This window comes from Ambystoma mexicanum, chromosome 1p, assembly GCF_040938575.1.
Source record: "Ambystoma mexicanum isolate Mex_15411 chromosome 1p, UKY_AmexF1_1, whole genome shotgun sequence".
In the NCBI taxonomy this organism is placed as follows: domain Eukaryota; kingdom Metazoa; phylum Chordata; class Amphibia; order Caudata; family Ambystomatidae; genus Ambystoma; species Ambystoma mexicanum.
Window position 1 is genome coordinate 1,112,847,711 of NC_090921.1, and position 27,885 is coordinate 1,112,875,595.

The 27,885-nt window shown below is 48.2% G+C and overlaps 1 protein-coding gene across 2 annotated transcripts in view; it reads right to left on the bottom strand.

Annotated features, from left to right (window-relative positions):
- LOC138448990 (zinc finger protein 436-like) overlaps positions 1 to 27,885 on the bottom strand; it is a 555,369-nt gene that overhangs the window by 527,053 nt on the left and 431 nt on the right. The window lies entirely within an intron of this gene.

Genomic DNA, 27,885 nt, shown 5'->3' on the forward strand with positions numbered 1-27,885 from the left:
TGGTACTGGAGTGTTTCCCTGCTGTTTGCCATCAGCAGAAGGTCGTCCAGATATCTAATCATTCTTATCCCTTTCTCTCCGATTTCCGCGGCTATGGGCCTCGTGAGTTTCGTGAATGCCTATGGTGCTGAGGCTAACCCGAACGGCATCGTCACAAATTGCCAAAGTTGCCCGCCCCAGTCTAACACTAGAAAGGGGCGATATTCCTCTTGGACCAGTATTGTGAGATGTGCGTGCTTCAAATCCACTCTCATGAGCCAATCACCCTGTCTGAGGGTATCTCTGAGCTGATGGATTCCCTCCATCGTGAAATGGTGGTATACTATTCAATTTGTTCATTTCTCTCAAATTCATTAGGGGCCTTACTTTGTCCTTCCTGTACACCAGGAACATATTGCTTATAAACATTGGGCTTGTAATGCAAGGCTCTATCGCTCTTTTGCTCGCTAGACTTCGCAGTGTAGTGTCTCCTTTTCTGTCACACTCTGAGTACTCAGACTCTTGGCTCACCTGTTTGTTTCTTGATGTTTTCTTTCTTGTGGGTTTCTCCTTCTTTATGGAGGTTCGCGTCTTGTACAGGAATGGGCGTGTCTCCTCCTACGCCAGTCTGCAGGCAGGTAACTGAGATGATATCCCAGGCTCCTGTCAAGGGCGGATACGATGGGCCGGAGATCGTTCAGTATCCAGGAAGGATTACAGGAAAGGCCAGGTAAGTAAACAAGGAGGGAACAAGGAGTCCAGGCGGTTTAAGAAGCTGCTTGCGTGGCTCTGCAAAAACGGAGATAGCGAGGAGCGGCACGGAAGAAAAAGGCTTAACCGCATACGAAGCCAAAGGATAGAGATAGTAGGACGAGGAAAAGGAACCAGGAAAACAACTTGCCGGAACAAAGGGCACGGACACGCTTAGCATTTTCACTGAAGCAACAGGCAGTACTGGGAGACTAGACCGTGTGTTTCCCCATGGCGTCTACCATGTTGAGTGTAAAGATGGATGCAATAATACGATGTTTGAGGGACCAAGTCGTCCAGAAAGGACGGAATCGGTGATTCATGACATTTTCTGCCTGCGCGGATTATAAGGTGCAGGGGGGGGTGGGATTGTGTGGGTGTCTGTGTGAATTCTAACTGCAGCCCTCTCTCTGCAATACCCAGGCGTCGCTGGAAACCACATGCCAGTTCTTCCAAAAGAGTTCTGTCCTCTTCCTGTCCTCTGCCTCGTCTTCCTCTTGGGAAACGGCCTCTCGGGGGAAAGAAATCATCTTGATGCCTGTTTTCCCAATAGTGGGCCCTGTTGTTCTGAGGCCTTCTGGTGGGTTGGTAGCGACCGGTCGCTCGGCCTCGGTACCGACCTGTACCGGCAAAAACTCTACCGGGGAATATTTTCTTTATTGAGGCTTTGGCCTTCTCCAAGGAGGTGTAGGTTCCTACTACCCTCCCCATTTCCTTCCGAAAAGTCTCTCCAAATAGCAGTCCTTGGGCTGCAGCGCCTGACTTGTAGGACGCCAGATTGCCTAGCTTGGGGTCTATTTTGAGAAGCAGCCATCTTCTGCGCTCGGATGAGATGCCGCAATTAGCGTTGCCCAGGAGGCAAACTGCGCTTTGGGCCCAGTTAGCGAGCACCTCTGGGTCCACCTCTTCCCCTGTATCTCTTGCTTGTTTGGCTAAGTCCATGATCTTTGCGAGCGGTCCCGCTAGATCGAACACTTTGTCTTGGCAGCTTTGCCTCTCTTGGCCAGGATCGGTCAATCCCTTTTCTGGGATCTCTGGTGGTCTTTGAAACAAAGGTCAACATCTTCGGATCTAGCGCCGGTGATTCCGCTACCTTTCCTGGTAGTTCAGGATTAAGGCATTCTGTGCTTATCCTGTCTTGCCTCTTTCTCTAGAGCTTTGTCACCCGTGGGTCATGTATTTGATAACCCTACGTGATGGCAACCATTCCGAGGACTTAGGGTTTCGGATGTCCTCTGGCCTGAACAGATCTGATATCCCTTCTTCATCCTCTGTGTTGTTGAGTTTCCTCAACTTTTTCTTAGGTGGGGGTTGTAACTCCTCTTCCTCCTCTTAATTGGTACCTCCTCTTCCTCCTCTTAATTGTTCTCCTGCGAGGATCGCAGGGACCCTGCGAGTTCCTCTTGGAGAATTGCTCTTCATTGCCCATATTATCTTCCCCTGGGTAGGGGGTCTTGATGCTCGGCACTCCTGACTTCTGCATTTATGCGTCTCGCAATTATATGAGCGTGTCAGTAGCCTCAGGGGCCTTCGGTTCTGCCCTGTCTGCAGAGTTCTTTCACCTACGGTCCTTCTTACACCCCTCTGGGTCCTCTGGCGTGACCCTTGTGGACGTGCTTTCTTTTGCTTGCCTCTTTCTGGCTCAGGTATGGTCTAGTTGAGGCTGCACCCTGGTCTGCAAAGCAGGCATCTAGCTAGTGCTATGTGTCCACTATATTTCCGGCTGTTATTGGCCGAGTGGATTGAGCGTCCTTTTTCATTAATTGAGGGCTTAAATGTTGAAATTCCTGCTACGCGCATTTTATATGTGTTTTCGGCTCTCCGGAGTGATTAATATCCCTCCGGTGAGCAGCGCGAACTCGAGCGTTGAATTACGCTTCTTTGTAGGCACAAACTCTTCCTTTGCAAGGGTGTGGGCTCTCTACCCTCCAACGAGCTGACTGCTCTTATTCCGCTTGCTGCAGTGCTTCCTCGTGCCTTGCAGAGGTTTGGCTACGTCCCCACGAAAGTGGGAATGCTTTCCCTACCTCGCGCTGAGAGCGCAACTTCAGCTCACCCACCCGAAAGGTGGGGGCTTGTCCCAGCGCTTGTGAAGGAGGTCGGTGAGCCCCCGAGCGTGCTGAAAATGCGGCACGGGCCGCCGATTACTTGTTAGTCCCAATAAAGTCGCTCAGGTACTTTGCGCGCTCCTAAAACTGTTATATTCTTGCTACGGATGATGTGCGCGCTACACCAATGCACTAAAAAGCTTTCTAGCTCACAGTAAATTACCAAATAACATTGCGCAGCTAAAATTAAAGGCAATTCTCTGCATGGAGAGCAGGAAAGAAGAGGGAGAGAACAGGAAGTGGAAGGACTAAGGTCACGTGGCCAGGACATTGGGACTACAGTTGGCCTGGGACAAAAGGGTAATGTAGTTTTTTAGTTAAAAAAGTTTTTTTTAAAATATATGTTTTTCCCCAGATGGAAAGTTACAAATTTGTTTATTGTTGAAACTGCTGGAGACAGGAATAAAATGGAAGATGAAGCATAATGCTCGCCTCCGGTTCATAGTGATAACATCTAAAACAAAAAAGTCAAAAGTCATTATTTCGAGAAAAAAAACGTCGAATTTCTTTTTTAATACTTTTTATTCGAAATGGAGGGAATTTTTTGGTTTTTACCTTTTTTTTTTATATACTAGAGCTAAAAAATAAACATAAATAAAAACAAATAATTTGACTTTTTATTTTTCGACATTTTATTTTCGACATTATTGTCTTTCGACATTTTGTTTTCGATATTTTGACTGACCACCCTTGCCTCCATCTTGACATGGAATCACTCGGTGCAGGACGTGTCCCTGAGATTAATCGATAGGACCAGATCCTTGGTTAGTATTGCAAGCGTGCAAAGGAGTGAGATTTTGACCGCACACCCTTATTTCTTGACATGAAATTGAAACCTGGTTGCCTGATTTCACCAGAGTGGGATGTCCCTGCATAGAAAGTTGAAAAAAACTGAAAGGCTCTGAAGACTGCCAATAGCTCCGACCAGTTTGATTACATCACTGCCCCTGAACTTCATGATCTTCATATACCACCTCCTAGCCCATGGCACAGATGTCTGCCATTACTATTTTAGGAGTCAGCGATTGGAATGGCACTCCATTCAACAATTTGGCCATGTTCATCCACCACTTGAGTAACTTTCTCACATTCTGGGACAGGGGTATAGGTTGGGCACATTTTGACAGTTCGGTATCCAAATGAGCATGAATGTGTTCCCGGAGTGGGTGCAGATGGAGTCTCACCCCAGGGACTGTGAACATTGCTGCTGCCATGTGCCACTCTGCTCTTAGCTCTTAGCCACTGGCCTGCTCTGATGATCCTTGTTGTAGTATTTCCAACAATTACCTTTGAAGCCTCTTTGCAATGATCTTTGTTTGGCGTTAGGTGTGACTTGTTCTAATTTCTTATCACACTGCAGGAGGCGAGGAATATGCAAACCCTCTCTATGTGATCCTGCAGCATACTGGGCAAAGAACCAGTCACTAACCATTTAGATATCGAGATATCGAAAGACAGTCATGGATTCCTCGCGCAAGTTTCCCACCACTGGTATAAGTATCTGTTGTGAAGATGTGTGGGGCAGATTTGAGGCCAATGTTCAATGTTCTGATGTCTACTGATAATTGGTTGTCCAACCACAAAGTGCAGAAACATATTGTCCATACATTCAAAGCAACGTGCATGTAAGAACCTGCCATTTCCAATGCTGACAGATAATCCCCCGCCGCTACTAGGGGAATAATGGGTTGCAGAATTTCCATCTTGAAGTGTCTTCTCGTGAGGGACGTGTTGTGATGTTTCAGGTCCAGTTCTATCCGCATGGCTTCTGAGGCTTTCTGCACCATAAAAATAATTAAGTATACTCATCTGCCCCAGAGGTGTTCCGGGACGGGTGATACTCTTTTTTTCCCTCACGAGAATCACCATCCCTTCTTTGAGCTGTTGTCACCTTAGCCAACTGTTTCCAGGGCATTGTCAAGATTCATTGGCCAGGTGTCGAGGATAACACACCCTGGACCACAATCTGCTTCGTCCAAGCATCATAGGTTTCATGTGTTAATATCCCCGCAAAAATATCCCCATACAAGAATGACGATGGTTTTTTGCGTCAATATTAACCAATGGAACCTCCGGGCGTCCTCCACCCCACACGGCCCCCGCAACCCTCATATTTATTTTAAGTGGGCGGGGGACACCTCCGCTCCCATTTACCCCATAAATAATGTTGCCTATGCCGTTTCCCGGCGACCATATATGCAGCAACATTATTTATGGGGATATTATTACCTGATACCGCATCATGAATTGACAGATTCCATGTGTCTGAGAACGACTGGGATGTCTGACCTCCGGACCCAATAGTCAGGAGAAAGAGTTCTTTTGTTCAGTATTTTTGGCCCTTGGGAGCTACTGCTCAATGTTGGGAATGTTTCCTTCTGTTCGCTCATCACCATGTTCCTCTGGGAGTAGGGTTTAAAGAATCTTTTTGCTGCTAGCCTGGGGGTAGGTTTAGAATGAGCCCTAAGAGACTCTGCCCACTTTCCGTAGGCAAGATCCGATACAAATTCTGACTGTCTCTGGAGCACCTCTAATAGTCCCCACCCTCTTCACCTGCTTTGATTTGTGCCTATATGTCATACAGCAGGCATTCTGCCATTCAAGCTGCGTAAGCACTGGCCTATAGAGCCAGGCGGGACACTGCACAGCCTTTTATCAGAAATTATTCCATCTTTTTGTCTGTTCCACCTTTTTGTCTGTGCTGTCTCTAAGGGCTGCTTCTCCAGCTTCAAATGAGGAGCGACTTGTTAGGCTATTCACTTCCAAAAGTCTGGCAATCTGTCTAGATACCCCAGCACAGGGTGCAGTTTGGACATAAATCTAGGTACTGTCATTTTGTCTGGCACTTTCCACTCTTAATAACAGTATCCTCCACACAAGGATGTTGTGGCAGGCCTTCATCCAGATTGTCCGAGCCTGGAGGCCACCCCTGGTTTGGTACAGCCGGATCCCCAGCCGCAGGTTACCTCTCACCCAAGCATACACTGGAGGCATGTCCTCCTTATTTAGGTACCTCCCCTTAGGATCTTCAGAGTTAGATGCCTCCCCCAGTGACAGGTTCTTGCCTGTACCTCCATCTCTGGAAAATGCTTGCATAGTCTCCTTCATAATTGATGTGATCTTTTGTTCGGAATCGGCTCTGTGCAATATTTTCTAGTGAGCACGAAGGGGAGAAATGGTAGAGGAAGAGGTATCATACCCGTGCATCTTTTTATCGGAATACTTGCCTATCATAAAGCTATAGAAGAAAAACGCTGTGCTGAACTAGTCAACAAGATGCAGTGTACATTGCCACTTACCTGATCCCCGGACCGCTGGCAAATAAAGTGTTCGGATGATTGCTCCCTTCCACCTTCTCATGTTTTTAACCGCTAAATCAGCCGGAAGCCAGACAGCTCCTGCAAGGCCTGGAATGCCATTCTTTGCTTCCGATGCACATTGTCGTGATAGAAAGCGCCCCAGCCTGGCCTGCAACCCTTCCCGTCTTGTCTGAGCCGGACATCATAGCAGAGAGCATGTTGCCAGAAGCCATTACCACCATAAACTTGTCAGGAGAGGTGTTCGGTAGCATTTTACACAAACTTTGTTCTCATCGGTCTGAGCACAGCAGGGATCAATGCCATGTTTCCCTGGAGGAAAGAAAAGGCAAGAACAGTGCTGGATGGATCCTCCCTTGCCATAGATGAGCGCAGTAGGGACAAGGGAGCTTCACTTGGCAACCGGATGTGAGGATTGGAGACTTTGGTAAGTGTTTCAGGGAAGAGGCGGTCACTTCAATTAGTAATAAATGGGGAAAGTAAGAGGGATGTGGGGGTAATGTGTGTACTTTCATGCTACTTTGAGCACAAACAGGCCTTAAAAAAATACCCCTTAAACTGCTCAGAAAATAGATTAGGTGTACCTAAACTTGCAAAAAACAGTTGCATTAGCAGGATGGCCAGGGTTTATAGTGACATTTTCGAACGTCACATTTTCGAATGCCATTTTGTCTGCATAAAAATGCTGGAAATAAAACATTCAAATTGTTTTTTTTTATTTATTATTTTTTTTTTTTAATGGGGGGGTCCCCCCAAACCTCGGTTTCTTTTTTATTGACACTTTCTTTTACTAACGAAACAAAAATAAAACCTATAAAATAAAAAATAATACATTCAGAAATGTTTTTCCGCCATTTTTGTGTCGACAAAATGCCATGTCGAAAATGTGTTTTCGAAAATATAACTGGATACCCGTGGCCAGACATTTCGGATCTGCCAAGACAGTTCCAGATTTTGGATGGCAATCCTGGAATCCCTTCCCTATATTTTTAAATCAATAAAATGTATGCAAGGAGCATGGGGAACTAGTGGCTTTTATAGGCATTTAGGGCTGTGAGAAAAGCATTTGTCCACCTTCACAACCACTAGGGGCTCTGCAGTATCACCAGGTGAAGATCAAGGACAGGTGGGGCTATGTTACAGGAGGTGAGGGGCCAGAGGCCTTTAAGGGTGCAGCGGTATGACTTTGACACAGCGGTAGCATAGTGGTTGGCAGGAACTTTTATTAAGTGAGAAAATGAAAAGAAAACCCTATCTTTCCCCAAGTCTAATAGGGGTTTCCCTGCCTCAACAAAACTAAAGGGTCTGTCAGAATGTTCAAGAACTAAAAAGAGTCCACTGTCTTGTGTCAAAAGCCTATTTCCAACTGTTACAACTAAACTAAAGTTTGGTCCCAAAGAATGACTGGACTGTAGGATATATTTACCCACTCAGCAATACTTCCCCACATCACCAAGCTGAGCATCTGCAGTCACCAGCAAAATGGCTGCGCTGGCTCCTGCGAGCACCATGGCCTCAAAACTGTGTTTTGCAGCGACAAAAAGATGCTGCACCATCTTGCCAAGCACATATAATAGAGTGAAAAAGCAGCGCCACTTTGCTGCCAGCCCAAAGTCCCCATTGAAAAGGGGGTATTTTACCTTAAAATGATGCTGCTCTGACGCTATTTATATCTGTTCTTCCTCAAATTACTGTTATTAATAAGGCCCTGCCATGCCCATTCATATCCCCATTGTGCTTCAGCAAAGCCAAGTATGACCCCTGAAAGACGGGCCTTTGCTAGTACTTGTTTTTAACAGGACTTCAGTGCAGGACACACATGCTTATAAATCGAGTAGCTGAAGGCAGAACCAGTTAAGACCGTTGTATTGCACCAGTAGCACCTTTGCAGTGCCAATTAAGTCAACTCTCAGAAGATTGCATAGGGAAAAGAAAAACTGGCAGGCACTTCAAGTGCAGAGTTTGATGGTAAGGCTTGATTAAAGTGAGCTCAAAGAGTTCTCATGATGACATGTTTTGGCTGGGGCAGAAAGTGGGCGGTAATGGCCATAGAGATTAGCATGGCCATGGGCAGGCAATGGTGTTGGCCAGGAAACACCATAGAAATGTGAACGTAAGCATGACCCACACTTAGATGGAATATGCAACTTTAGCCGCCCAGCACCCAGATACAAATGTGAATGTTAGCATGTGCCACACTTAGACTGAATGCTCTGCTCTAGCCCATGTCACACCTAGATAGGATTGTGAACGTTAGCATGAGTACACCTAGATGGAATGCTCAAATGTAGCCTGCGTCACACCTAGATAGTAATGTGAATGTTAGCATGTGCCACACTTAGACTGAATGCTCTGCTCTAGCCCATGTCACACCTAGATAGGATTGTGAACGTTAGCATGAGCCACACCTAGATGGAATGCTCAAATGTAGCCTGCGTCACACCTAGATAGTAATGTGAATGTTAGCATGTGCCACACTTAGATAGAATATTTAACTTAAGCCTGCGTCACACCTAGATAAGATATTGAAGATTAACAATTGCTACACTCAGATGGAATGGTGAATGATAGCTAGCACCACACCTAGTCATAACTGCAAGGGCAGCAATGCCAATTAACCAATCCACTAACAACTTCACTTCTCTGCATATACCTCTCAAACTGTAGCCAAACAACCACAAACCTACAGCACAGCAACCCGCACAGACTTCACTACACTGCAACAACAAGACAAACCACACATAAACTTGCACAACAGCACACGACTACCGACCGTAAAATACCCCACGCCCAGCCAACGGACCCACCGGGCTGAAGCTGCCAACACTTCACATCACTGCTCTCTTGCACTTTTCCACCTTACTCCCACTAACTCATCCCCGCCCTTCCCTTTTTTCAGAGCCGCCAGAGCGCAAGGGGACCACTCCGGTGGTGATAGTGCACGATACAAATATCCTTTAATATTAACATTAACAAATCTGAAGAAAAAAAAAAATCAACAAAGGAACTCAATTTTCCGCCGCACGGAAAAAGCTTAACTTTTTAAGTTACAAAGTGTCAATGATCAGTAATTCAAAGAGACTCCAGCTCTGGGCCATCCCAATTTCAGTGCATAGGTGGTTCAAATAAACTACTGCCTAGAGGAAAATAACTAGGGCTGCAAACAGTGTGGGAATCCAAATGAAAAGTCAAAACCAAATTTGAAGGCAAAATGCTAGCAGCTTGCACCACATGTGTAAAAATGGGCTTGGTAAACTAAAGAAGAAAAATGCTTGTTGGAGAATACTATGTTGAACAAAAACAACGGCTTGTGAAAGGGGATTGTACTGTGAAAATACAATGTATGAAATGGTTCTATTCAGCAGGTTTCCTTCCAATTCAAAACAAAAATAAATACATTTAAATTAAACTTCAGTGGCTGCATGGGAGGAGGAATCAGCCCAAGACAGGTTTCTGCTGAGAGGATGACAGAAACAAAAAAGGGAGCCCTCTCAGTAGATACTAACACCCCAGTGAAAATTACTGAGTTGGACGGAATCTGGTCTGGGCTGAGCCCTCTACAATGGAATTTACAGGACACAGAGGTGCGAAGTGGAGAAGGGGCAATAAACCTTCAATCAAGTTGGAAAAACCCATCCTACCTCTGGGGGAAATGACAGTTGGTGGTAGCTGAAAAAGGAAAAAAATGGTCCAGTGCAGAACAAAGGATGCACATTTGTTTCCAGAGACTATTTTAGAAATACACTTTAAAGACTTTTATCTTTGCAGCAGGACTTTGTTTAAATGTGATTTTTGTGGCCTTCAAATGAGAGTTCTTGGCTGTCAAAAGCATGTATGGGACAGGAACGTCAGAAGAATGTGAATCGTGGGGAAAGGACATATGATGGAACGTTAAAAATGTACAGAAATAGGTCCCACGATAATATGTACACACATGTAAAATCACAAAATTTTAGGCCGAACATTTCATACTGAAAATGACTAAAGATTATTAAAAGTTACAAAACTATGTCTCACAGATTGCAGAGTTGGACTGTGATGGCCTGCATAAAATATGTAACCTGTTTATGTAATTTGCTAAGAGACTTCAACTGTATCATTTACCATTTGTGGCAAAATCAGATTTTAGCTAAAGTAACTGTGGGAGATTTTTGGACATTGTAAAACTCCCTCATAAATCTACCCTCCTGCCCTTTAGATCCAACCAGCTGAAAGCGAAGTGGAGACTAGCTCCCCTGACCAATCCAGTGGGTTAGAGGTGTGTTTATCTAAGCCTGACCAGCCATATAATTCTATGATGTCACTATGCATTATAAATAAGAGTCCATGACAGCACTCTCAACACACACTCTTCCTGAAGTTCCTGCGCTGTGTTCCTGATCTCAACCATCTTGTGATTCCAACTACAAGGCCTAAGCATTGCTGACCCTACTCCAGAGCCCACTGCAAAACCCAGGCATAGTCGATTCCTAATCCAGCAAGGCCATTGATCCAGAATAAACCCACTGATCTCCCATTCACAAAAAGGGGAAAGCTGTGGTATCGCTTGCATCCTGAAATCAGCCTGGCTTGCTGCCCACTCACTGCATCCAGCGGTACATGTGCCATCCAGTGACCAGAATTGCCATCCTTGCCATCTGGTGACCAGAACTGCCCAGCTGTTCGCTACCCGGTGAGCAGACCCGGTTGCCGGTTCAAAAATCCCAAAAATTCAAAAGTGGACTGTGAGTATAATCCCCACCCTGCAGAAACACATAATTTACCTTGCATTGCCTTTGGCCTTATCTCACTCTCCAAGTAGTCATATTGATATCCTGGTAACATGTTGAAAATGTTAGAATTATCACCGTATCCTGTCCTTAATGTTTAAGTGCTAGCACCATCTCTTTTCAATTTTGTCTGGTGTAGATTATAAGCCCTTAGTTATATTTGGAGTAATCAAACTAATTTCCATATATTTTATTGTTGGGGTTGAGCGCTGGGGGGACAAGGTTGACCTCGCAAATCAACCTTAGAGATTGCTATGTTCCTCTTTAACAATATTCAGGCCAATTCATGGAATTAATGTGCACCGTAAATCACAGCGCAAGCGTGCGAAAGCACGCAAATCGCAGAGCAAGCTTGAAAATCGCAGCGCAAGTGTGCAAAAGCCGCGCACATCGATTCATGGAAGTCCGTGCACGTGTAAATCCTGGGATGTGAGCTAAAATCGTGCGTGGCGTACATGTCATCAAACGCTGTGCGCATAGCGCACAGCGAAAGCGCACATAGTGCAGCGCACACAATAAAAGTGGGCGGAACGCGGGGCGTAACACACGGAATGGGGAACAACGCATGAAAATGTGGGCGTTACGGGGGAAGTACAGGAGGTAAATGCGCGGAACGCCCACACACGCGCCTACAACACGTATTCATGGAATCAAATAGGGGAAACACGTGCGCCAAAAAAGACGCGCTAATGCGGAAACATGTACGCCAGCAGGAAGCAGGCGTACGCGGACCCGCGCAGCATAAAAGTGCGCACAAACAACAAACAAACTCAGACGCTACGATGAATATACCGTTCCTCGCAGCAGTGGTCGTGGGACACCGCAGGAGGAGGAGGATAACCAGGCCCAGAATTTTTACACCCAGGACCAGCCTTTTTGGGATGCCTGATGACCAGGTGTATGAGAGGTACAGGTTTCCACCACACATAATACTCGACCTGGTGAGTGAGTGGGAGGATGACCTCACATCACCCGCCCTGTGCTCACAAGCACTGAGCCCCTTAGAAAAAGTGCTTAATGTACTGCACTTCTTGGCCACTGGTTCATTTCAGCGGGCAAGTGCCATAGTGGGGAGGGGTGTCACAGGCCACGCAGTCACGCTGCCTACACCAGGTGTCGGCCATCATGACTGCACGCCCCCTTAATCCGCAGGCACATATACATGCCCAGAACACCTGCAGAAAGGCAGGCTGCCGTCCAGGACATTTACGGGGTGGCACACTTCCCCAAAGTGCTAGGTGCCATTGATTGCACCCATGTGGCTCTACGTCCACCCAGGGCAACTGAGCACATCTATAGAAACTGCAAGCACTGGCATTCCATCAACGTGCAGGTAGTATGTGATGCCAAGGGAATCATCACCTCAGTATATGCCAACTCTCCAGGGTCCACCCATGATAGTTTCATTTTCAGAATTTCACCTCTAAACCGGGACCCAGAAGCTGGGCGGAATGGAGATACATGGCTGCTTGATGAATATAAATGCCTCTGCATATGCATGCATGTCAGATACTGAGTAATGTCACAACCCCACTAATGATACCCATCATCACCTCCCCAGGGGACAGTGCCTACCCTCTGAGCACCCACATGATGACGCCAATTCGAACCCCCCCAACACCACCTGAGGTAAGATACAACACAGCCAATATTGCAACCCGGGGCATAGTGGAGCGCACATTTGGAGTGGTCAAGTCACGCTTTCGCTCCCTTGACTGCTCTGGTGGGCAGCTGCTATACGCGCCCCCAGTAGTGTGCAGGATCATAGTGGCAGCATGTGTCCTGCAGAACGCTGCAACCTGCCGGGGCCTGCCGCTGGAGATGGTGGTGCCCCCACATCCCCAACCACATGCACGGCCGCTGCGCATGGGCAGCGAAAGCGCACGTGGTGAGGCAGCCCGTTCCCAGCTGGTGGCTAATTACTTCACCTAAAGTCCTACCCCTGTGGAGTGCACACAGCCCTGGCACATACCAGCTGACAATCAATGATGATGACATAAGGGACAGTCAACTGTCACAACCATACCAGCCCTAGATTGGTCACCTGGAAGTGTTACATTGTGTGCATCCCTACCTACTTAAAGACAACCAATGCTGTGTAAAAAAGACACATTCATGCTGCATGAATGACTACCCCCTTGAAAAATACTACATGAAAATATTGCCATATCACCCAACCCCTCCCCATCTCAGCTACCCAACACACCATGGCATGTCATGCAATGTGAAAGCAACAAAATGAATGCACAACACATGCCACCAGTGTCCCAAAGTGCACTGTTCCAAATGTAAACAGGCCACAGACAATATGCTCCCAGTAATCAATAAGAAACAGCAGACATGAACAAATTCTTACCAGCAACACAGAACAGCAACACAGGATGAAACAGTGTCAAAATACGACAGTACAAAATCAAAGTAGTGCAAGTCTCACAACCTGACTAAGGCAGCACATCGACCCCTTCCAACTGCAGAGTCTTGCTGTCAGGCAAATGTGTCAGTGTACTGATACAACATGAACTGCATCTGCAAAGGAGACGGCCTAGTGAAGACATGAAGAAGGTACATGTGAATAAGGAGAAAGTCATGGATGCACAAGCACATATCAATACACCATGCAGTGTTCAATCCAACAACAATCCCCACTGGGGATGTCCACACAGTTTTGACTACAGACTGGCCACACGGCTCATGGGAGCCCAATGTCACTGTCTAAGTTACTGTCACTTGGTCACACCCTTTGCAAGCCCATGGAAAGGAGAAGCAGGAGGGGTGTGTGTGTCAGGAACCCAAGCATCTAACCCAAAGACAGGACAAGCCTGCATGTGCCCAGCTGGAATACACAGTGGATGCCCACGGGAGCCACACAAGGCAACACACTGTAAAAAAGATTTTTAAAAAAATAAAAAATGGCCATGTGTGGACCGCGGGGTGAGGGGAGGCCACCCAGGAGGTTCGAGGACAGGGTGCACACCAACACCCACATGCGCGGATGTTGCGGAAAAAAAATACCTCCATGGCTCATGGCCTGCACGGCTACGCTATTGTGGGAAAACTGCTGTCGCTCTCTTCACCCTCTGCTGCTACATCAGGAGGTGGCTGTGCTATGGGTGGCAGCCCATGTAAAGCCCTGGTATGGTCCTCCATGGCAGCAAGCATGCTGGCGTGGAAGGTTTTCGTTCTGGAGGATGATGGTGCGGAGATCCCCATGCAGCACCTCACGGGTAGCCTGCATTTCTACTCGCGTGATGCCCAGATCTCTGCACGTTTTGCCTGTAGCTCTGCTGAGAGTGAACGTGTGAGCTGCTGTTGTGACCTAAAATTTCGGGAAGCCTCAAGTTCACCCAGAGTCTCCCTGAGGAAATGGAGTTCTAACCTCAGGGCTTCCCTGTGGCCCTGTGACTCTACAGATATGGCTTCGCGCAGAGTCTCCAGTGCCGCCCGTCGGTCCCTGTTGCACGCCAAAATGTCTCTTCCCTCTGTGATTGGCAAATGGAGTCTGTTGCCTGCTGTTGTTGGTCCATCTGCCTTTCAGGGGGGAGAATGGAAGTGGCCACCCTCTCTATTGCCTGAGCCATCATTTCAACCGATGCTCCCTGTTGTGCTGCCATACCATACATGGAGTTTTCCATACAGTATTGCCTGGTGGCGTACGGCCACCGCGTCGCCGGGCACCACACCTGTTTGGGACAAGGCGATCTGCACCTTGCTGTACTGACACTGCCTGAGGCTGCAGGACTGCATTCCCCCTCTGATCTGCTGGCCCAGGAACAGGATCAGATGTTGTTGAGCGTGACCCTGCATCCGTAACCGCCAAAGGCGGAGTTACCAACACTGACATCCCCATAAAGCGGTCTCCCCCTGGTGCAGGTGGGTTGGTCAGAACAGCATCCCTCCCAGTAACACTCACCTGCGACTCCACATATGTCTCACTCTCCGATTCAGCACCGGAATCATGGAAGTCTGGGGAGGTGCACCCAGAGACAACCATGGACAGTATGGTCTGCAGGAGGATTGGGTTTTCACCCACCACCACCACCCCACGTCCTCCACTGTTGCCCGGTTGTGGCTGAGATTCCTCCTGGGTCTGCACCATCTCCTCCACCTCAACAGCATCAAGTGCGTCATCACCTGCAAAAACATGAAAGACAAATGGAAACAGGCATGAGCACCATAGCACACACATAAGCCTGACAAGCCAGAGATCCAGTACATGAATTACACATGTCCCACATGACTATAACCCTGGCATGCATGCACTGTCAATGAGTTGGAAGGGGAGGCAAAAAGCAGACACTGAGGACTCCAAGATGGAAAAGCAACACATGTGCTGCATGCTGGATAGCACTAGCATCACACATTAGCCTGTGAGTGGCATGGCCAATCCACATACATGACACATGCCAGCACACAGATGGCACGTAGCATAGCTATGGTACATTTGACAAGTATAGCCATATGTTAGTGAATGAGTGCTGTCACCCATCCATGTGAGATGGACATGATGAGATGAAAAATTCCAAATAGTGTGAAAAAAATATGCATGTGCCACACACTGCAACACATACAGTGTACAATTATACAGTGATGGCAGGCAGATGGATACATCAATGGTTGGTCACTTCAACATGACAGGAAACGACAATCATGTTCCACATTCAAACAGGCCACAAAAATTAATGTGAGCAGGCCCTTACTCAATCAGCCTGAATGGTCAAATCATTCCCATAACAAGGTAATAAATGTCGGCCATTGTGGGGTGTAATATATGACAGAAGCATGTCACATATGTGGCATTAGGGCTGAAAAATGCGTTGTAAAAATGGGAGGATTGAAACAATCAGGCTGAATGAACACTGAAAATTCTGAACAATGTTGTTGCAATATGACAGTTCAAGGGCAACTGCAGTAATGTGCTGCTAATTGGCTACTGTGGTCAGAAGGGATACTGTCATACCCAAATCCAAGGGCGGTGAATGGTTTGGAGGAAGCACATGGGTGACCGATGCCACTCAGGACTACACACCCTTACCTGGCACTCAATCAGAAGATGTCACCCAAGCAACATACACATGGATTACACACACATGCATGGGCACTCACCGGACAATGCTTCCTAATCTGGTAGGTCTCCCACGCCTTGGATCTGTTCCTCTGTGACGAAGGTTCCAGCAACAGACTGATGTTCAGTGAGTTGGTCGTCCTCTGGTGGAGACCCACCGCCAGTCACCAGAGTAGAGGCATGATTTGAAGCCAGCTTGTTCTTTGCTCTACGTTTCAGATCATTCCACCGCTTGTAGCAATCATCAGCTGTGCGCCTCACAAATCCAAGGGCACTAATGTAGTCCGCAATGGTGTGCCAGTGGGCCCTACGTTGACCAGGCGTAGTCTTGCACCCTGCAGTCACCACCATTTTGCGGCTATGTGCCAACACATAGGCCACAAGTGCATCAAGTTGGGCGTCATTAAAGCTAGGCTTCCTTAACGTGCCGGAGTGTGTAGCCGTGTCTGGGGTCTCAGCCTGTAGTGCTAGAGCACCCTTCTTCTTCTTCTTGGAAGGTGGTGCAGATCCTGAGTGGCTTACGCCGCTCTGGACAGTAGGGGCAGAAGCGGAGGTGGACTGGGTACTTGAAGCCTGTAAAGGCACAATGACCAAAGGTCTTGGTGCAGGCATTGTCTGCAGGGTGATGTTGGCAGGGCCAACGTCGGTGTGATGGACCTGGACCGACACTGTCCCGTCTGGGAGACTCAGAGCTGTGGTGGATTGAGCTGCAGCTGCCCCTGCAGCCTCCCCACCCTGGCTACTTGGGGCAGCAGATGACATTGCTGCCCCAGATCCACGTGGCCTGGTGACAGCAACTTTCACCGCCACACGTGGCTTAGACTTGGTGATCTGGTAGTCAGCCTGGGAGTCATCCTGTGCCGGTTCAGTTGACAAAATGGGCCAGACCAACAAGGGCTGAGCTGGGAGGGTGTCAGCTATGTATCCCACAACCATTGGGGGGGGCATAGGTGGCCCCGATTGGTCCTCCACACACGGGGCACCCTGCAAATCCTGGCCACCTCCCCTACCGCGCCCACCTCTTTGAGATCGGCCACCTTTGCCTCCCTTACTGCTTGGTCGCCTCCCAACCGTGGCACTGGTGTTGTTGTGCATGTGGGAGTTGCAGTAAACAATTGTCCTGGGCAATTGGGGTGAAAGGGGTAGGGTATTAGATGGAATTCGTCCCCTAGTGCTCTAGCAAGGCTGTCTGTGACCCCTGGCGGAAGATGACGGGTCACGCAACGCACAGGCACCCCAAAAACAAAAGTACACGTGCACGCAACCCCTGGTAGACCACGTGCATGGAAAAATGAACCCACACTATGCTGTGGCACCCAGAAACACAAAAATAAGCGTACGCATGTTACATCCAGCATACAATGGCCTCTGAAGGGGTACGCGACACACGGGGGCAACCATAGTTGGAAAATACGTGCGCGACTCACCGTCTGCCTTGAAAAAGAACGTGAAAAAGACGCGAGTGTGCGTGCTGGCAACACCCCCGCCAAAAGAAGAAAAGTAAGCAGTCTGAGGAAACAGGGAGTATGAACTGGAAACGTTGTGAAGTAATCGCTTGGGAACCGACAAGAAGTACAAGAATCACCTGCTCGCTCTCCACAAAAAGCACGTACAAGAAAATAGCGTGCTACTCGTACCATTTAAGCCAGCCCACACGTGCAACGTCACTTACGCGCTTATGCCCTAAGGCCCTTTCCTCCAATAGCACGGTGACGTGCAGTTTTCTCACGTGCTGATTTATTGTGCACCCGTGTTGTGGGGAACGCCCGCGCGCATAACGTCGCTTATGCGCTAAGGGCCTTTCCTCGGATTTCACGCTGACGTGCACTTTTTTCACATGCCAAATCACTCTGTATCAAGCTGGCCACGGGAAAACACCATGATCCTGCCCAAAAGGCCATTTTCCTGCCCCCAGGATCCCCGAGCACGCTCCCACCTGCCATCTGCTGCTGCCTGCATACTGCCCACGTCCCCTGCTATTTGGTGCCTGCATGTCAGCCATCTGCAGGGGTCCAGTTGCTGTGTCCACCCCTGCTGGAACAGAAGACTCCCGACTGGGATACCATCGCTCTACAGCCCAGCCCCAGGACCCAGTTGCCCACCCACACCTGCCTCGGGGGTTGCCATGTCGGGCCAAACACCATCCGAGGCCACTAGCGACCCCCAGCCAGAGAGGCAAAGGGCCACCAGTTTCAGTGAGAAGGAAGTTGGTGTCCTGGTGGAGCATATCCTGGGGCATTATGATGCCCTCTTCACACCATTGCGCGCCGACAAGGAAGGACGGTGGAGGATCTGGATGGACATTGTGGGTGCCATCAATGCAGAGGGGTGGCACCCCGAGACCTGAGACACGTCCAGAAGCGCTGGGAGGACTACAAGTTCAGGACCCTCAGGAAGGCCCGGCGCCTCTTAGAGGCAGAGGATGCAGCAGGGCGTCGGAGACAGCTTACCAACCAGCAGATGAGGGTCCTGGAGCGCATTATCCCAGTGCTTCACCACCAGATCCGCAGGATGCAGGCCCGTCTGGAGTCGAGCGGTAAGTGGCCATGCATTGCTATGTGAAACAGGGCATGTTGCAGTGTGCTGGTAGTCAGCTACTTGCCTGTATGTGTAACATAGGCCATATATGGATGTGTGTGAGCTGGGACATCATGGTAGTGCATGTGAGACCAGTAATGGGTGAACTACATGGATGGTGCATGTGTTCCCATGAGACATGGGGAGCTGCATGCGGAATGCACACATGAATGCATGACAGTCCCTGTTCTTGGACATGGGTGGTGGGGGAGAGCTGGGTGCGGCTCTCATGTACATGTATGGTGTGCATGTCTGTGTGGCTGAGAAGCGTGTGTGTGACTTTGAAACGACATGGATGCATGACACATGTCCGTGACGATGTGTAGATTCACTCATGCAGTCTGGTCACCGTTGTATCCACTTTGTCTGTGGTGTACGAGCCATGATGCATGACCCTCTGGTGATGTGTGTGCATGGGGTCAGTGTGAGCCATGATGCATGTGAGTTTTAAGGCAACATTTTGGTTAAAAGAGGCCCTTGTACATGGATGCTGATGTTGATTGCAGGCGCGGTGCCTGTTTCTGCATGTGTGTTGCGTTCATTCACCCATGTGTTGTGGAGGGACAGGATGGAAGTGACATTTGACAGTGCCACTCATGTGTTATTGCTTCCTGTCTAGGAGAATATTGTACTGTACCCTGATGCTTGTGTTCTATGTCTCCCTCTACGTAGCGTTGAGTGAAGAAGAGGGCGGAGACGGCGCTGTGGAGCCAAGCGGCGGGGATGCCTCCACCGGGCGGCGACGCAAGGCCCAGCCACCCTCCCAGGAATTGCCATCATCCGGGAGCGAGGGGACTGGTGCCGCGCCTGCCACTACGGCTGTAGCAGAAGGGCCGGGTGAGCCCCCACAGGGGCTTGCAATGGCGGAAGACGGTGCAGAGACATCCAGGTTGGTGGTCTCCACAGAAGAGGAGGAGACCGCTACTGAGCCGCATATGGGGCCTGGTGGGGGTAGTACCACTGGTGCAAGTGGTGCAGTCCAGGGCCAGGGTCAGGAGGCAGCACAGTTCACCGCGGAGGGGCCTGTGCATGTCGCTGTCCTTGACCCTGTGACTGCACCACCATGCACCAGCAGGGATGCCCCGTCCCAGGCCCGTCCGCAGGTAGGGGGGAGGCCCACATCATCTGCCTCTCCACTACCTGCGGACGAGGGGTCCCATTTCCGTATGGGCTCCGTCCTGATTGGTGTCGCGTTGCGCATGCGTGACATTCGTGATGACGTGCGTGCTTCCTGGGGGAGCACGCACGCCATCACGAAGAGCAGCGTCGCAATGTGGCACTGTTGAGAGGGGCCCTGTTCGGTGGGTTCCTACATGTGTCGCGCACTCTGGTGAACCTCTCCTCCTCTGTGGAGAATATGCGCCAGTCGTTCTCATTGCTGTCTTCCGGCCCAGAGTCCACCAGGGCCCCCTGTGGCCTGGCCTGACCAACACAGCCAGCTTGGTGGAGATCCCATCCCTGCCACAGTCGGGAGGGAGTCAGCGGTCCAGCAGGGGTGGACACCACAACAACTGGAGACCAGCCGACGGAGGATGTGCAGGCATCATCGGACAGGGCACATGGACAGCAGCAGCAGCAGAGCAGGCTCTAGGTGGGAGCAATGATGGCTCGGGGCCATCGACATCAGAGGGGCAGGCATCGGCCAGAGGGCAGGAGGACCCTGGAATGGGTGTGCCTTCCGTGTGGCTGCGGTTGGGCCGGCGTATAGGTGCGGAGCGGTGGCGGGCAAAAGAGGCACGGCTCACAATGGTCAGGGCGGAGAACTCCATGCAGAGGGCATTGAGGCGGGCCGAGTGCCTCGAGGCTATTCGCAGGGAGTTGGAGTCCAACACGGCATCATCCCTGCGAACCCTCGGGGCCATGGAAGAGGACCGCTTTCAGGACATTGACCAGGAATTCGATGATGCCCTGGCCCGGGACATCGGAAAGTGAGCCGTCGGACTAGGCTGCCGCCATTGTAAATAGTTTTTAGTGTTAGGTTTCCTTTTCATTTCTTTTGGGGTGTTTGGACTATGCCCCACACTTGTGTATATAGTTCTTTTCTTAGATAGGTTTCATTTCTTTCGTTGGGCTCATGGACCCTTTCAAAATTGATTGTACATAGTTGGACTTTGGATTTATGTGTGCATTTTCTTTGAATTTCACCATGGGGCAATGGATTTTAATTTTTACGTTTCCTTTGGATAATTGATTTTGCACCATTTTTCTTATGGATTTTTTTGGATTGCATCTACATTTCATTTTTCATATTTTTGGACTTGGATTTCATTTAATTTTTGTATTATTTTTTTGACTTTCATTTCATTACATTGATTTTGTTAATAATACATTTTGATATTTTAATTCCATGTGTGGGATTCGCTCATTGGGTTCATGCATGTCAAATTGTGGTTTTGCACAATCTATGGCAAACAGTGTGTGTGTGTGTGACCGACATGTGTTGATGTACATGGCTGACTTTTGATTTGTGTCGTGACATAGGCATGTCGGTGTGTGGTGGATTGGTGAAATCATTGCATGTCAAGACTGGGGTGGCGTGCTGTGGAATTGTGGTGCACAAGAGGGCCATGATTGTGCAGCTTCCTTTCGTGTTGCAGGGGGCCATGAGTCGGGTCTGCTGGCAGGTGCCCCTCAATGCTGGGTGGATGGGGGTGCTGGGGGACATGAGTCAGGGCCGGCTGGCAGGTGCCCCTCAATGCTGGGTGGATGGGGATGCTGGGGGACACAAGTCAGTGCTCACTTGTGCATGGTGACATGTGGGGTGGCTGGGGGGCTTCAGCAGGGTGGATGGGCTGCCTGTGGGGCATGGCCAGCGGTGCAGTGTGTACCCCTGTGTTGGGGTCTGACTGCAGGCCCTGGGAAGGGGGGAAGAGGGCACACCTGGGAGGACACACACTGCCAATTTGTTGGCGCACCCCGGAAATACACTTACCCCGCTCGCACAGGGCGAATCGCGTGTGAAACTTCCCGCGCACCTCGCTCGCACATGGCCAATCTCTTGTGAAACTTCCCGCGCACCCCAGAAATACACGTACCTCGCTTGCAGAGAGCCAATCGCGTGTGAAACTTCCCGCGCACCACCGAAATACATGTACCCTGCTCGCACAGGGCCAATCGCGTGTGAAACTTCCCGCACACCCCAGAAATACACGTACCCCGCTCGCACAGGGCCAATCGCGTGTAAAACTTCCCACGCAGCACGGTACGTGTATTCGGACGGGTGTGCAGCGATTTTTACTGACTTTTTCGTGGTGGAGGGCTGTATGCTGGTCCTCTGGCCTGTGCGCCATGTACGGGATTTGTGCGCTGTTGATGGCCCACGGGGAGGGGTTGGGGGCGTAACTGGCACTGCTGCAGGGTCGCTGCGCCACTCTGCGCCACGGCTGGTTTTGGATGTTAAAATCCATGAATACGCTGTGCGCTGAAATGGATTTTGGCGCACACATCTCGCGCAGACTGCTGCACGCACACACAGTGCGCCAGCCGCGTGCGCCACTTGTGCGCTGAATTCTATGAATTACCCCCATAGTCTAGATAATGTCGTTTAAAGTAACATTTGCCTTACTTTTAGAACTGAAGTTTTCACTTTAACTGTTCTATTTTCCTAAAAACGAACTTCACTCTACCTTCCAAATCTCTCTCAATTCACCAGCTAGAGACCTATTTTCACCTTTACGTTGTACCTGTGATATATATCCCCCAGCCCAAAAACCACACTCCGAATCAGAGTATTTCACCCGTTTTTATTAAAAACCGTTTGGGTAATTTAAAGCGGGAATTGATATAATTGCACGTTTTCCAACGTGTCATTTGGCTGCAGCATGCTCTAAACATTCCACTCATTTTCGAATTGTATGCCTTTTGCTGATCCATTGCCTTGTGATTGCCAGTGATAGAACACACATGCTATTGTCATAAAACATATGTATATTATAATTTAACCACACATTAATTAATTATTTGTATAATTCAAGTGTTATTTTAGGCCTTTGCTAAGGGTCAGTTTTCACCTCTTATTCTGTGAGGGAAGGTCAGATTTTGAATCTGTTTTCTGCCTCCTTTTTTAAAAAAATCTATTTGATTTCATTGTATAGACAATTTTTACAAAACAAAATAAGAAAAAAACTACAAACAATCCAGATCACAGTTTGATGTCCTTATCCATCCCTGATAGACCATCCTTTGTGGACACATTAAGAAAAACAGTCAGGTTTGAGGTTTGTACAGCTTCATGTTAGGAGTCTCCAAGTATGTGCTACTGGATGGAAATTCCTTCCAATGCTCGTTTATCTTGACATTCCAGGTTGATGTTTTTGAAAAACGACGCCACCGCCAGCACACATTGTGTGTCCTCTCCACTAGTAAATGCAGTCCACCAGTCATCTTCAGAAAGAGTAGTATAAGATTGCAGTATTTTACCTAGATAGGTTGTTCTTACACACTGCGTTCCTTCACATTCTAAAAGAAGATGGCGACTTGTTTCAACCTTCTCCAAGGAATTGCAATATCAGCACTTATAGGTGAGAGCTTTCTTATGAAAAGTATTTCATTTGTTTTGAGTTAGTTCAAACGAAATCTCAAAAATTTTCTACATAGACTTTTATCTGGAAACTTTTCCAAATAACTTCTCATGTCATTTCGTTTTTTCGCCGATGTTGGAAACTGTTTGGTCAGGCTGTAGGTGTTTGCTGTCTCTCCAGTCTAATTCAAAAGGTTACCTTTTCTGGGTTCGCTATACGTAGTTCTGCCGAGGCATCTAGACTTTCCAGTAGACTGAGGTTTCAGATCTTCCAATCTCTCAGTGCATGAATGTTCCCGGATGCCATTTCTTTGTTCACCAATTACATTGCTTTCGGTTTATTGTCTATTAGGACCTTGCGGTACAGCATTAACATATTTCTCTCCTTAATAGCCTTTTGTGATGAAAGACATAACTCTCTCCTTATAAGTGGCATCGGTGTATTGTGTGCCAGATCGAGTACTTTTCGCCAAAAGAAGCTCTCAAGGTTGATCCAAAGTCTTTACGGTATTAGATACATTGCATCCACTCCATATAAGATTAATGGAACAACCTTTAATTTATAGAAATTGATGGCTGCAAGTAGCGAATATCTTCCATATTTTTTGTCAACTATCCTGGCTTGTGTAGCAAGGATTTTCATTTTTGTCCATAGGAAGTTTTGCATTGATGTTTCTACAAGGCTAGTGCACATCATAATGCCTAGATATTTAAAGGCGTTTACTTTTTCTAGTTTTAAGACTTCTGCGATCCAATTTAGTTTGTTGTGTTTCTTCTTTCCTAGGCCCCCTCAGGAAATCACCTTGGTTTACAGCGCGTTCAGCCGCAGGTTGTTCATCTTCAGATATATGACCAGGTTTGTTAGTTGTCTTTGGAGTCCGATTGGGGTCATGTCCAGCAGGATGATGTCATCTGCATATAAAAAGGCACAATATCTTTGCGCCACCAATCGTTGGCGGAAAGCTTCTAACTTCTTGTTCATATTCTGCATAGTCAGCGATGTACGAATTATATAATGCAGGAGCCAGGGGACAGCCCTGTTTGATTCCCCTGGCAATGATTATTTCTTTTGACAGTAGACCATCTTGACCAAGCCTTACTTTCATTGATGTTTCCCGATATAAGGTTTGGATAGGGCCCCTTATTGAGCCAGGACAATTTTTCCTATAGCAAGTCTTTGTTGACCTGGTCAAAAGCCTGGACCAGGTCAACGAACGCCATGTATACTGGTTGACCATCCTGCCGGGCCTTGGCTTTAATTGTAGTTAGAGTAAGGATGTTAGTGGATGTTCCTGCATTGTTAACAAATCCCGTCTGAAATGGGTTGCTAAGTTTTTCTGCGTTAAGCCAGGCTTAAAATGCTTCCAAGTCGAGTTATCCATATAAAATAAGGAGAAAGGCATATCAATTGATCGCTACACCCTAGGATGAGGCCAAGGTGTGTGTCACCTCATTGAAATCCTTAACAATACACACTTCCATATGTGAGAGAACTGGTTCCGGAGGGAATGGATCCCTTCCCCAGGTCGCAGTCTCTTTTCAAATAGGTCAAAGCAAAGTTCCACGTTGGCTGCCAAGAGAATGCCTCCCTTCTCTTGCCTTCTCACAGCGTTCAAAATAACATCAGGGGGTAGGATTCCCTTCCTCTGGTTCTCTCTCAGGTTTCGCAAATGCCAAGAGGATGCCTCTCTTCCCTTGGCCTTTCACAGTGTTCTCAATACAACACCGAGAGGAATGACTCCCTTTCTCTGGCCTTTCTCAGCGCTCTGGCAAAACCCTGGTTCACTATCCTGCCAGGTCTTGCTCTGCATGCCCTAACTTCAGGTGAATAGGTCTGTGTCCCAGACCTGTACTTCCCCTTTCTGAGAATCTGGCAATCCTGGTGCACTAACCGCCCAGGTACTGCCATGAGGAAGATGGCTCTGGATGCTTTCTTCACATGGGTGCCGGTCCCAGACCCGCTCTGTCTGCTTTCTATGTTTTGGGAAATGACCTTCCCTTTTCCACACTTTCTTTCCTAGTTAGTTTCTCGGGGTTAGTATTGCCCGCTGCTTCTCTTTGCCCCTGCCAGCCTTCCCATTTACCACAGTAGCTTGAGGGTCTCTCCCGGTGGCTGCTCCTTGGCTTCAGGGTCTAAGCACCTCTATTTCAGGCCCTTGCTGTCTTCTTGTCATCTCTGGTGTACTACCAGCACTCTGCAGCCCTTGGAATCCAGCAGCGAGCACATTCTGTCTTGACCGCGCTCCTTGCAGACTACACTCGCCGGACGTGCTGGCTCAGCTTCTCTGCCGGCCGGTCCTTCCTTGTTGGACCACATGCGGATTACCGCCGCAACCTTAGCAAGCCCTGGTGCTGAACCTCCTTCCACCGTCTGACAGATTGGGTGGTTCCCAGGCATGCAGCTCCTCCAAGGAAGGCTGAAGACCCCTTCCTGTTTTTGCTCTTCACTTTTGAATACTGCTTACCCAATAGAATCTCACGGAACACTAGAACATTTCTCATGGTTCTGAGGATGATTTCTCATGGCTTAGCACCGCTTACTCATCACAGTAGTGAGTAGTCCTGATGTCACCAAGTCAATCCTACTTTTACTCATCCCAGTGCTTGTTGCAGGATGAGTTATGCAATATCGCATATGAGAAGGAAATAGGGCTGGGGAATGTGGGTGTGAAGGAGATGTATGACAAAAACATATAGGAACATTAGGGATGCTACTGGAGAGGGTTGGTGAGGAAGGTGGGTTAGGGTAAGGTGGGCTATGGGGATACAGCACTCTCCCCAGGTCGTCACTGATCCCATAGGGGGATTCCCTCCTCATGAGATCCACCCACTGAGTACCACCCCCAGGGGGACTATCAGGCAGCATCCCCACCTCCGTGGCTTTATGGAAAGGGGCTCCCCCAGGGGAGAAGGGACGACATCTGAGGATTCGACACAGGCCCGTAATAGCCTTTATGCACACAGCACCATGATCACTGATCGGGGTAATAGTAGAGATGAACTAGGTAAGAGAACACATAGAGCAACAAAGCAGCCATGTGAGGGTAAATTATTAGCATTGCAGGTACCACAAGTCTATTTCTTGGCACTTTCTACTCTAGTTATAATCCTCAATTCCTATTAATCTCTGAAAACAACTCTTACTGAGCTTCATCAGTATTTCTGCAGCAGACACTCAACCCAGTGAGCCTAATCGCATGCCATCAGCACTCGTGCAGTGTCCTGAATAAAGTTGTACATGGTAGGTAGAGGGATCTTGTAGCACTTTTGCATCCAGGTGAAATGAAGGAAATTGAGGCAACAATACACCTGTATGTGGGAGTTAGGGGTAGATGGGAGATCACACCTGGTCTCTCAAATTGTAGTCATGCTTGATACAGGTGGTTTATCACGGTCGTGAAATCTGTAAACATTGCCACCCAAAACAAAAGTGTCACACAGGCCAGCTGAAAATGTGACACCTTTGGTTAGGTCAACCACCCATCTGCAAACTTATTAGCACCATTTGCAAGAACAATCTGAAATTCAGGTCCTCTTTCCGTTGTCCATGGAAAACCCAATTACAGACACCATTTTTCATAATTTTAGTGGAAATGGTGTTTAGATGGACAAGAAAATTCTGATCGACCAGATGAAGTGGACATCAACACACTGTCAACACACACAAGCAGCTGACTGTTAACTATTGGTTGCTGAATCGACAGGCGGCTGGAAAAAGGCCGGGCACACCAGCTGGCAATCCACAGGTGAACAGCCTATAGTAAATATTGCTGCAACGATTATGGCATAAGCATTCTTAGTGGAGAAAGCAAGGCGATCAGTGTGTCCTTTTGAACAAAGAGACCTGTGTCTGCTGCACCCAAGTCACTTTGCAATAGGAAAGCAGCTGGTAGCACCGACGACACGTGGTGGGGACAGTGACACAGGGTGGCTGTAAGGGACAGGCAGGCAGAGTGGGGCCTTGGCTGAATAAGGATGGACAGGTCGGCGATGACAAGGCGGCTGTGTTGACAGATTCATGAGCCGTTGGATAATAATAATAATAATAATAATAAGGATGAGGAGGCAGCATCTGCTGAAAGTAAAGTAAAGGAATGCAGGAAGGGAGATGCATACAGTGGGGAAATCGCTTTGCTCGCTGCTGGCAAATGTGCCCTCTTTAAGTTGTGAATAAAAGGGTGAGTTGTTCCGGCTCAATTGCTATGCCCACCGGCTCGCACTTATTACTAGGAAATATTTACACCCCTCCAGTTAAAGAATTCACCTGCCGCACCTAGAGTTCTTAACTGTATGAACCATAACATTTCCTTTTTTACAGTTCTAAAATAGTGATGGGCTTTCCGTTTAATAATACTTGTGGCAGATGCGTATTTGCTTCATTTCGCGCAACCAGCTACAATTTAGGCTGGAGCGCTTCATCCAGAATATGAGCCTGTACATTTGATACTTTGACCAGACTTTCAGTCGATAATTTGTTATTTTGCCGCGATTACGTCACGTGTAGGGCCTGTACTGAACTTGCACTGGTGCCAGGTGGTCCTACCTGTGATAAAGTCAAAAGCGAATTCCTTCATAAAGGAGGGCCGCTAAAGACTTGAGTAATAACACAATTATGTTGGGACTGTCATGGTTAGCCAGTAAACAGGCAGAATGGATGTGGCTGGCCGACTTCTTTCTGGTCCCAAATTCTATGTCCATAAAGAAACAAACCGGTTTCGCGGCAAAGCAATTTCAATGAAAACCATGTGAACGTGTTAGTCTTATTGGTTCAAAATCTACCTTAAAAACGAACCATTGAAACGTA